General features: G+C 34.1%; 1 pseudogene; it reads right to left on the bottom strand.

Annotated features, from left to right (window-relative positions):
* Positions 1–538: 538 nt before the first annotated feature.
* LOC111990833 (disease resistance protein RUN1-like) lies at positions 539–8126 on the bottom strand (annotated as a pseudogene).
* Positions 8127–12879: the final 4753 nt, after the last annotated feature.

Below are 12879 nucleotides of genomic sequence, written 5' to 3'. Positions count from 1 at the left end.
TCGCTTATTTCTGCATTCACTGTTGTCTCTCCGCAGTTGATCATTGTAGCCATCCATGTCACTTTCCCTAGATTCACTGTTGTCTCTCCACAGTTGATCAGGATCATCAACTTCTTGCTCAAATACCAAATGAACCCCAATTTTCTTCACCCCCAAGTTCGGGGAAGATATTTCAATCCCAATTTGACAGATTCTGTTTGCATCACTTTGACTCCATACTTCTTTCCAATCAGAATCAAAGCCATTGGACAACCTGTAATGGGACAAAAATTGTAGACCAAGTCGATGTGATTCAATTTTACCACAATTTTTCCAACATAAATGTGTATATTTCATTTGATATCCATTAACTTCAAATGAACATGTAATCCCAAAATCTCCAGCGTATAGAGCACTGTTGGGTACCAAAACAATGCACAAAGCAATTCCCATCTGTTCATCCCTCCCATAACATGAAGGCACTTGTATGTTCACTTTATGACCTATTCTTTGATTGTTAAACCATTTCGGAATTTCACTTCCAAGAGCAAGACAAAAAAAGCCACTTTGAATATAGTCAACCAATTCGAACCCATTGAAAAGCACAAGTAAGTTACAAAATCTTGCATGTGCAAAATGAAGAAAGAACGGAAGTTCTGAGAATGATTGAAGCCACTTGCAACCATACTACTTGAGAATTTTTAGATGAAGTCTTTGATGCTGTTAGGAAGGGAATCAAAATTATTTCCACTTAGATCCAAGTATTACAAAGAGGATAACCTACCGATGCTGTCAAGAAGGGAATCAAAATTATTTCCACTTAGATACAATTCTTTCAAAGAGGATAACCTGCCGATGCTGTTAGGAAGGGAATCAAAATTATTTCCACTTAGATCCAAGCGCCACAAAGAGGATAACGCACCGATGCTATTAGGAAGGGAATCAAAATAATTTCGACTTAGATCCAAGCGCCGCAAAGAGGATAACGCACCGATGCTGTCAGGAAGGGAATCAAAATTATTTCCACTTAGATCCAAGCGCTGCAAAGAGGATAACCCACCGATGCTGTCAGGAAGGGAATCAAAATTATTTCCACTTAGATCCAAGCATCCCAAAGAGGATAACCCACCGATGCTGTCAGGAAGGGAATCAAAATTATTTCCACTTAGATCCAAGCGCCACAAAGAGGGTAACCCACCGATGCTGTCAGGAAGGGAATCAAAATTATTTCCACTTAGATCCAAGCATCCCAAAGAGGATAACCCACCAATGCTGTCAGGAAGGGAATCAAAATTATTTCGACTTAGATCCAAGCGCCACAAAGAGGATAACCCACCGATGCTGTCAGGAAGGGAAACAAAATTATTTTGACTTAGATCCAAGCGCTCCAAAGAGGATAACCCACCGATGCTGTCAGGAAGGGAACCAAAATTATTTCGACTTAGATCCAAGTGCCACAAAGAGGATAACCCACCGATGCTGTCAGGAAGGGAATCAAAATTATTTTGACTTAGATCCAAGCATTCCAAAGAGGATAACCCACCGATGCTGTCAGGAAGGGAATCAAAATTATTTCGTCTTAGATCCAAGCATCCCAAAGAGGATAACCCACCGATGCTGTCAGGAAGGGAGTCAAAATTATTTCGACTTAGATCCAAGCGCTGCAAAGAGGATAACCCACCGATGCTGTCAGGAAGGGAATCAAAATTATTTTGACTTAGATCCAAGCATCCCAAAGAGGATAACCCACCGATGCTGTCAGGAAGGGAATCAAAATTATTTCGACTTAGATCCAAGCTCCGCAAAGAGGATAACCCACCGATGCTGTTAGGAAGGGAATCAAATTTATTTCGACTTAGATCCAAGCGCCGCAAAGAGGATAACCCACCGATGCTGTCAGGAAGGGAATCAAAATTATTTCGACTTAGATCCAAGCGCCGCAAAGAGGATAACCCACCGATGCTGTCAGGAAGGGAATCAAAATTATTTCGACTTAGATCCAAGCATCCCAAAAAGGATAACCCACCGATGCTGTCAGGAAGGGAATCAAAATAATTTCCACTTAGATCCAAGTGCCACAAAGAGGATAACCCACCAATGCTGTCAGGAAGGGAATCAAAATTATTTCTACTTAGATCCAAGCATCCCAAAGAGGATAACCCACCGATGCTGTCAGGAAGGGAATCAAAATTATTTCGACTTAGATCCAAGCGCCGCAAAGAGGATAACCCACCGATGCTGTCAGGAAGGGAAGCAAAATTATTTTCACTTAGATCCAAGCATCCCAAAGAGGATAACCCACCGATGTTGTCAGGAAGGGAAGCAAAATTATTTCCACTTAGATCCAAGCCTCCCAAAAAGGACAACCAGTAGCCAAAATCACTCGGGATTGTCCAAAGATTGCAGTCCCTACGAAACAAAGATTTTAATGATGCTAATAACCCTCTGACATTAACAGGATCATGAATTGTTGGCATGGAATATAAGGTTAATTTCTCATTAAATCTAGGGATATTTAGTTTTTTTTTTATTTATTAGGAGAGCAATGGAGGAAGGCACCTCTTTTATAGTTGTTCCAATCAAATTAAGCACCTTCAAACCTTCAACATTCCCCAAGTTCTTTGGCAAGTTCTCAACTTTTGAGCATCCAAAAAGATCAATACATTTAAGCAACTTCAAACTACAAATAGTGTTAGGAAGACACGCAAGATTTTTACAATCCCTTAGAGTCAATGATGTAAGGCTAGTCAAGTGTTCAATTGATGAAGGCAACTCTTTTATACATGTTTCACTCAAATTAAGCACCTTCAAACCTTCAACATTCCCCAAGTTCTTTGGCAAGTTCTTGACTTTTGAGCATCCAAAAAGATCAAGACATTCAAGCAACTTCAAACTACAAATGGAGTTAGGAAGACATATGAGATTCTTGCAATCTATTAGCCTCAATGAAATAAGGCTAATCAAACGTCCAATTGATGAAGGCAATTCTTTTATAGCTGTTCCATTCAAATTAAGCACCTTTAGACTTTTGGCATTTCCTAAGTCCTCTGGCAAGTGGACAATTTTTGAGCATCCAGAAAGATCAAGTTTTGTAAGCAACTTCAAACTACAAATGGTGCTAGGAAGATGCTCAAGATTTTTGCAAGCTTTTAGAGTCAATGAAGTAAGGCCAACCAAGCGTTCAACTGATGAAGGTAGTTCTGTAATAGCAGTGCAATTTAGAGAAAGATGTTGTAAGCATTTCATGTTCCCCACAAACTCTGGAATTTTTTTTACATTTAAGCATCCAGAAAGTTCAAGAATCTCAAGAGACTCCATTTCAAACTCGTCTGGAAGATAATGTAGTTTTTCGCATTGTCGTAGATTAAGAAGAATAAGCTTTTTAAGGACTCCGATGGATGGATCAAGCTTCTCTAAATTCTTACATCTTTCAAGAACTAATTTTTCAAGATTTGGGACTCCAGTGAAGTTTGGAGTTAAAATCAAGTTCATCGAGTTGGCCAAATCGATGAACTTCAACTTGTCAAAATTCTATTAGAAGAACACACCCAAAAAAAAAAAAAATGTTAGAATAATTATCTTCCCAATCTCTATATTGAAATTTAAAAGTAGAGTTGTATGATTAACACAGTTACCTTTATTCCTATCGGAAGGCGTTCAATTTTGCTATGTTGCAAACAAAGTTGCACAAGCTCATCCGGTTGGAAACTTGATGGCAAAGATTTTGAAGGATAATTACTCCAATCAAGAATTCTTAACTCATTAGGAAGATGTTTTGGGCCATGTTGAAGGCAAACATTACGAATTCTAAGAAATTTAAGATTGTCCATCATCGAAAAGGCATCAAGGTTCCAACGTGCCTCTTTTTCAGCTTGATAAATACCTGAAATATCGATGGCTTGAACTGCACCTGTTCCCTAATAATTGAGAAGGAATTGGTGAATCGCAAAATATATTAATAGCATAACAATTCAAATTTGAAAATTTGTTGAAAATAGGGAATGAGCTCAAATTCTCTTAAAAAAAGCCTCTTACCTTATTTCTTTTCAACACCTTGTCAATGTCCTCATAATGGCATAGTCTACTACGCCTCTCAGGATCATTAGGGCACTCACAAAAAACTATGTTTCTACCCATTCTTACAAGTAAATCATGCATCCACACTGTATCCTCATCCACAATTTTCAAGAGAGATTTATCAATGAGTTTGTCCAATCCAATATCAGGGTGAAGGCCAAGAATATTGAGCATTTGTACTACATCATCTTTTTTCTCATGGTTAAAGATGCATGCAATATATAGGAATATTTCCTTCTCTAAAGCATGGAGTCCATCAAAACTTATTTGAAGTACTTCGATAATTTTTTCATCAGGAAATCCTTTCAACCTCTCTATCGCATTTTTCCAATCAACAGTACTTTTTCCAAACAAAAAGGAACCCAAAACCACAAGAGCTAAAGGAAGACCACCGGCATAATTTAAAAAATCTTTGGATAGTTTTAAATAATCGTCTGGGACATGCTTTCTTTTAAAGGCATTCAAACAAAAAAGATGAAGAGCATGTTCACCATTCAATCCTTTAACTTCATATATTTGATTTACTTCGGGTTTCTTCAACACATGATCATCTCTTGTTGTTATGATAATTCTACTGCCAGGACCAAACCAATCATGCTTCCTAGCTAACTTATTTAACTGGTCTGATTCATGTACGTCATCAAGAACAAGTAGAATCTTTTTATGACGAAATCTATTTTTGATCACACAAATTCCATCATAAGTATCTTTTACTTTCAAATCTGTTTCCTTCAAAATGTCAGAAACAAGTTTCTGTTGTAGGAAAACTAAACCATGTTTTTTAGAGAGTTCCCTAACATCTGCAATAAAACTACAAGCTTCAAATTCTTTGAAAACCCTATGATAAACAACTCTAGCAAGAGTTGTCTTACCCATTCCTCCCATTGCCCAAATCCCTATAAAGCGAACATCGTTTGACCCTACATCTAAACATGACTCCAACTCCAGCACTCGAGAGTCTAATCCTATTAGACCCTCTTCAATATCTGAGAATGTATCATCATTCAATTTATGCGATATTTCTCTAACAATGCTTCTGATAACCTGTGACAAGGGCCTGCAATGAAGAGAGAACATGGTACATATTTGGTTTTTAATTCCGTTTATTGAAACAAAACCGTGTAAACTAATTGACTCAAGATAAAACTTATAGAAATACAAACAGGAATGTAGATCTGCTTAAGATTCAAAATAAAGTTACATATATGAAGTGGGTCATCTGAATATTAAAAAGAAATAATTGCAGCAAATAAAAATTACCTATTTATTACAGGCCATCCAACGATTTCGCCAACTTGACTCAAAGCAACTCTCCACATTTTCACCCGGTCCTCGTTGAAATTTTGTTCATGTTTGATAAAGTCATGTTCGAAAGTTCCTTTTTGTTTCCGTACATCGGATGGCTCCACATCATAAAAAATAGGCCAAATTTTCTCTTTCTCACACTGAACGAGCTTCACAAGTTCATTTAAGCACCAAGTAGAAGAGGCATAGTTTTATGAGAAGATGACAACAGCATATCTCGATTTTTCTATTGCATTCGAAAGCTCTGGCAAAACAGTTTTTCCTTTCTCAAGTTTCTCATCGTCCTTTAAGGCGATAATGCCCTCCCTTTTGAAGGCATCATATAGAAGGTCTGCAAATGTGTTGCGGGTGTCCTCGCCTCTGAAACTGATGAAGACATCATACTTCCATCGGCCAGTAGAAGATGAAGATGAAGAAGGAAGAAGAAGAACTTGGGAAAGACGACAAAGCAGTTTCCATGTCAATTAAAGCCATTAGAAACAATGGATCTGCATGCAAATTTTAAAAAAACCAAAAACAAAAATTAATCAATTAGAATTAGTTTAGAACTGAAGAAAGATTAAAAAGAAAATAAATTAAAGGAAGAAGAAAGTACTTGATCCCCAAAACTGAATTGGCGTAGCTTTGAAAATGCGTAGAATTGGAAAGAGATGGAATTGAATCTGAAATTTGAAACTGATGAGAGACGGAGAGAAGACTGAGGAGTGGACTTTTGAAATTTGGAATTAATTAGAGAGGACTCAAATTTCAGTGCTCCTGCAACTCCTGTTGAGAAAGTTACAAGAAACCTCCAGTGCTTTTTTGTTGTTATTATTATTATTATTATTTAAAGTTGCTCTTTTTTTCTTTTTCTTTTTAAAATTTTTTGGCCGCGTTTTCAAAAGTAGCGTTAAATAAAGTTGTGCGTGGGCAATGAAAGTTCTGTTTTTATTATTTTATCACCTACTATAAAGTTGTTTTCATATTGCTTTTTCACCCGGTGTAGAGGTTTTTTCTTTTTATTAAAAATTCAAGCATTGCAACGAGGAAGACAAGTCCTAAAACTTTCCGTTGACCAGCAAAGTCCTGTTTATATTGCTTTATTTTTTTACCAGCCACAAAGATCATTTTACACTGCTTTTTAACCCAAGTAAAGAGTTTATTTACATATTTATTAAAAAATTAATTGTTAAAGTAAAATAAGAAAAATCATGCAATTATGAGATTTAAATTTTGAAATTTCATTTTTAACTAAAATTATTCTCATGCATTGCATAATTTTGGCTATAAACTTTAAACTAATTTTATTGAAAAATAATAAATTAATAATCACTTGAGTCTAGATCATCTAAATTGTATATAAAGTAATCTAAATTGTATATAAAGTATTGTTCTTTGGATTCAAGCAATCACACAACATATTTATATAAAAAGAAATTCCTAAATTTAATAATTAAAAATTTAAGGAAACTTAACCAGAGATTTTTCATTTGCCAGAATATTTGTTAGATCTAATATGTGTTATGCACTTGAAGAGTATAGACTACATAGTATTTTGTTTTTCAAACATATATTGAGATTTACGTTTTGATACACTAATGGCTCTTTTATTTAAATGGGGTCTCCTTACGAATGAGTGGAGAGTCGTGAAAATTTAATATTAAAGGATAATAAAAATGATATAGGCAATTTGTTAGAAAAAATTATTAGTTCAAGCAAAGTTGGATGATTATATTGAGATGTGAATTCTTTTTCATGATGTAGATTTAATATTACTTGCTAATAGCAATCTTGTGAAGAAATATGTTGTTGATAGTCATAACATGCTATGTTTAAAAAATAAAATAAAAAAATTGATGAATACTATTCAAATGTGTTGCGAGTGATAAATAAAGGTATGGATATTAATATTTGTAAAAACCAAAAATAAGGACTAATGGCGGATAATTTTTTTTTTTTTAAATTTACATGCTCATAATGTTAGGCAATTTCTTTCACACATATATTTTATCATTAACAACAAAATTAAAAATGAGAAATAGTAACATAAAAATTTTACTACTCAAGAAAATTAATTTAATTTAATAACGCACATTTAAACATTACACAAATACATATTAAACTTTTGTTGGAGTGAATACAAAATTTGATAATTCTTAAATAATAAATAGGTAAAGAGTATATATTTAAAAAGATTTATACAATGAATTTAAAATTGCATTTATGCAAAACCTTAAATTAAAATATAAAAATAATAATTAAAAAAAAAAAACACAAAGAAGAGAATCACATACCTGTAATAGTTTGGATGGTAGATTTGATAAAGACTTCTACTATGGATTTCACAAACATCAAATTGCTTAAGTAATAAGAAATAAAATAAAATAAAAGAGAGTTACAGATTTCTAAACAACATAGAAATTGTAAGAGAACGAGAATTATTGATATAGGGGAGAGAAAAGAAGAAGAAGAACTTGTTGTGCCTAACAATGGATCTGCACGCAAAATTTAAAAAAACCAAAAACAAAAATTATTAATCAATTAGAATTAGATTAGAACTGAAGAAAGATTCAAAAGAAAATAAATTAAAGGAAGAAGAAAATACTTGATCCCCAACCTGAATTGCGTAGTTTTGAATATGCGTCGAATTGGAAAGAGATGGAATTGAATCTGAAATTTGAAGCTGATGAGAGACGGAGAGAAGACTGAGGAGGGGACTTTTGAAATTTGGAACTGATAAAATAGGACTAAAAATTTCAGAGCTCCTGTTGGGAAAATTACAAGAAACTTCCAGTGCTTTTATTATTATTATAATTATTATTATAATTTTTAGTGAGGAGCGAAAGTTGCTCTTTCTTCTTTTTCTTTTTTAATTTTTTGGCCGCGTTTTCAATAGTAGCGATAGAGCATTCGCAACAATGTATCTAAAATTTTAGCTATTTAACTATACAAAAAGTCACTTTATTTATTTTACCTACATATATGCTACAGCAGTGAATCTATTTTGACTTTTAACACAATAAAATAATATAAACACTACAATAAAATAATATATCTCATTACAAAAAAAAACATTCACAGCACCAACCACAACCACAACCACCTCTACCGTCAGTCACGGCCTCAACCACACCCACAACCACCACCACCGCCACCGCCATCGCCATTCATCAACCAGAGAAACCCAGCCACCATTCATCAACCATCAATAAACCCCATCCATCAACCATCAACAAAATCAAAACCCATTCATCAAAATAAAAATAGAACCCATCAAAATCAAAACCCAGCATCGGCAATCATGGGTCTTGGTGTTTGAGACGGAGAAAGATTGAGAGACAGAGTAAAAGAAAAATGAGATAGCAAAGATCAATCGGCTTGGGTCGGCGCTGGGCAGGGGCTTGGGCCGACGTTGTTGGCGCTAGGCAGAGGCTTGGGTCGAGGGCTTGGGTCGGCATTAGGTTGGCGCTGGGCAAGGGCTTGGGTCGGCATTGTTGGCGCTGGGCAGAGGCTTGGGTAGGGGGCTTGGGTCGGCGTTGTCGGCGCTGGGTAGGAGCTTGGGTCGGCAGCAAGTGGAGGAATTGAAGCTTGCAACGGGAAGAAATGAAGAGTGAGGACTGACTGAGGGGAGAGAGGAGCAACAGGTAGAAACGGGGAAGGAGGAGAAAGAAAAAAGAAAAAAAAAAAATTCTAATCACTGTGTGAACACATAATAAAAAAAAAATATATATATATATATATATATATTTTTTTTTACTTGTGAGCTATAGTGCACATCTAAAGATAGATGTGCACTGTAGTGGAGAAGCAAAAAATTTTGCTTTTAACTCCGTTGCCGTGCCCTTATTTTGTGATAAGTGGTGCTAAAAAAATAGCAATATAGCTATTTAGCACCACTGTTGTGAATACTCTTAAAAGTTGTGCGTGAGCAATGAAAGTTCTTGTTTTTATTAGTTTATTTTTATCACCGGTTCTTTTCATATTGCTTTTTCACCTAGTGTATAGTTTTTTCTTCTTATTAAAAATTCAAGCATTGCAACGAGGAAGACAAAGTTCCTTTCCATTGACTAGCGAAGTCTTGCTTATATTGCTTTATTTTTTCACCAGCTACAAAGATCATTTTACACTGCTTTTTAATCCAAGTAAAGAGCTTATTTACATATTTATTAAAATATTAATTATTAAATCAAAATAAGAAAAATCATGCAATTGTGAGATTTTAAAATTTGAATTTTTTTTCTTTTTTACTGAGAAATTTCATTTTTAATTTCAACATTAGAATAAACTACTATGTAGCCCCGTGCTACTGTATGGGAATGGATATATTATTAATCATGAGTTTATTCATGTTTAAAAGGCTCAGTTAAGTCTAAATTCATATTATTAACTAGAAAATTTCATTAACAAAACTTAGCAATATATATATTTTACACAGAAAGATGAACCTTGGTGACAATGTTTATCCAAAAGATCTATTCACGCTTTTGAATCTTCAATCTCTATTGGTGATTGAAATTTTCATAGCTTAAAAAATTTAAAATTAGGAAAAAAAAAAAACCCTCAAAGTTGTACTCATTTTGTAGTTTTACGATGGGTCATTTTGTAACATGATGGGCATATGTGTGAAGAAAAACCTCTGAAGTTCCATGGCTGATAAAAGAAATTCTCTCAAATCTTTTTTTATAGAGAGATGAGTTTGTGTGTATTTTTACACATCCTCATAGTTGTATTATCACGAAGCAGGTCCAATGGATTTAGATTGGTACTACCGATTCCCAAAGCATGAGTGTTTAATGTGTTATTAATTTCATCTCATTGGCTTCTACACATGACAGCAAAATTAAAAATAATTAGATTGTACATGTGTATAGTAAAATTGGACTCCAATTTCATATTCTAATTAAACAATTGGAATGATAATATATGATAGTAACAACAATAGAAAAATTCAAATAAAATTTCGGATTAAATTGTAACAATCTGAATAAAAAATTCCAATAGAAAGACAGGGTGGAGTGATCCACTCTAAGAAGGCGACCAAACTATTGCGTAAATATAGAATAATAAATTTCTCTCCGGAAAATTTACATTGTTCATAACCTTTACCTTCATTGAAAATTTTAAAAACATAGTGACTCACATCTGCCATCCAAACATCTACAACCGAGTCCTTTCCAATTCACGTGAGACAGGGTGGAGTGATCCACTCCAAGAAGGCGACCAAACTATTGCGTAAATATAGAATAATAAATCTCTCTCCGGAAAATTTACATTGTTCATAACCTTTACCTTCATTGAAAATTTTAAAAACATAGTGACTCACATCTGCCATCCAAACATCTACAACCGAGTCCTTTCCAATTCACGTGAGATTCTATTGATCACTAAGTTCTGTTAGTGTAAAATACAATGGTAATAGAGATATGGTAATTACTCTGAATGGGCTGTCAAGTAGGAGGATCCAAGAGGCTGATTCATTTCCAATTTTGATACCTCCACTCTTCACCTCCCCCTTGCGCACGTATCTAGCCTAATATCTGAGTCAATACATTTTAGCCCATTAATCACCACAATTAAAAAGAATAAAAAATCTCTCTCCTTTTCAATGTGGGATTAAACATTTTTACTAACTCCTCATCTCCCATATTTACTCCCACATCTTTACATTTATGTTATTACATTTATTCATTTTATTTATTTAATATTAAAAATGCTCCAACAAGTTCCTTTGCAGCCTACAAAAAGTATCATCCATCGGTTCACAGCAGTGCTTTCTTCATTGTTATAGGTACCAAACCTAAACAAAATGCCAAATATAAGGATAGTGAATTTTAGGCATAATGTGCATCTAATCATATATTAGCAATTTATAACAAATGTAAAGATGCAAACTTTGTAAGTGAATAGTAAACAAAACTCAGTGTCAGAACTAAGAAGAAAGTACTTTAATCCGAAACTCAGTGCAAATGTAAAACCGCAAACTTTGTAAGCAATTTGTAACAAAGATGCAAACTCTGGCTTTGCTATCTTTTTAGAAATTATGCAATGTACCAAAACCAAATTCTTATCGCCGATATTAATCTCTTTGGTTTTCACGTTTGATTACAAAATAAAAAAAAAAACTTAATTAGCACAGTAACTCACTTGACCCGATACATAAAAGTGGTTTTAATGAGAATGAGCCCACATACATTTAGCCACATAATGCAAAATTCAACTTCAATTTCACCGATATTAATCTCTTTGGTTTTCATGTTTGACTGCAAAATCAAGAAAAAACTTAATTAGCACGGTAACTCACTTGACCCGATACATAGAAGTAGTTTTAATGAGAATAAGCCCACATACATTTAGTCACATGTGCAAAATTCAACTTCAATTTCAGATTCTAGACACATGACACAAAATTAGAACTCTAATTAAGAATTCTAATTTGGTGTGTACACGTGGCACACAATTAGAGTTCTAATTTGGAATTCAATTTCACACTCTCTCTACTTCACCTATTATTATATATATAGATTTACAATTTTTAACATTTTAACTTTTCTCTTTTACATTAATTAAAAGTGCAATTGTGTAGTTTCAGTGCTCATATATATATGTATTGTGCATGTGCCTGGTAATAGCACAATATCTTTGCTTGAATAATCTAATAAATATTGTCAACTCCAAAAAAGTATTATAAATATTGGTAGTCTTAATATCTTCTTTTTTTTTTTTTAATACAAGATAGAATTTTTAGTCTAGCCTAATCTAAATATATAAATTTTTTGACCATCGCACTAAGAGCGTGCAATTCTTAATATCTTATTACTTATGTATAAATTGCTTAAATTCACTCAAGAAGTCTAAATCATAAATTCTTTGAACTTTACATTGCAAGCAATTAAAACTTTAAATAATCATGTTAAATTTAATTGAGAACATACTTTTTTTAACCTCAATTTATTTTTAACAGTTTTTTTTTTAGTGAGAATCTATTTTTTATTGTCAATAAGGCACCATTTGCAAGCATTGTTAAAAACGTAAATGATCAATTTAGAGTTTGAAGTGCCTACAAAGTATGGCAGGAGTCTCAAATGCTGATTCACATAAAATGTTTTGAAGGAGATTGTGGGGCTTGAATCTACCAAATAAAGTTAAATGTTTTGCCTAAAGAGTGTGTTGTAATATCATCCCTACAAAAGTGAACCTACGTCATCGACAAGTCATTGATGAAGCTGGCTGTGAAGCCTGCAATTTGGGGGAAGAATCTAGTGGCCATGTGTTCTGGGAGTGTGGGAAAGCCCAGGGGGTGCGGGCTCTAACAAGTATTAAGTTTGAGACACAAGGAATCCGTTATCAAGAATTTGTGGACCTGGTATGGTATTTGTTTTTTTTTTTTCCAACATGCTAGAGATGACCTTCTGGAGATGATCTTTATGGTAGCTTGGTGCATGTGGTATAATAGGAATACAGTCAAACATGGGAGTATTCGTCAATCGGCAACAGCGGTGGTGCAGAAAGCTCGAGCCATGCTTGTTGAATTTTAGGTAG

The sequence above is a fragment of the Quercus suber genome, unplaced genomic scaffold, assembly GCF_002906115.3.
Source record: "Quercus suber isolate HL8 unplaced genomic scaffold, Cork oak 2.0 scaffold_6, whole genome shotgun sequence".
In the NCBI taxonomy this organism is placed as follows: domain Eukaryota; kingdom Viridiplantae; phylum Streptophyta; class Magnoliopsida; order Fagales; family Fagaceae; genus Quercus; species Quercus suber.
The sequence above is the reverse complement of the archived record's forward strand: the minus strand, read 5'-3'. Positions and strand labels throughout refer to the sequence as shown.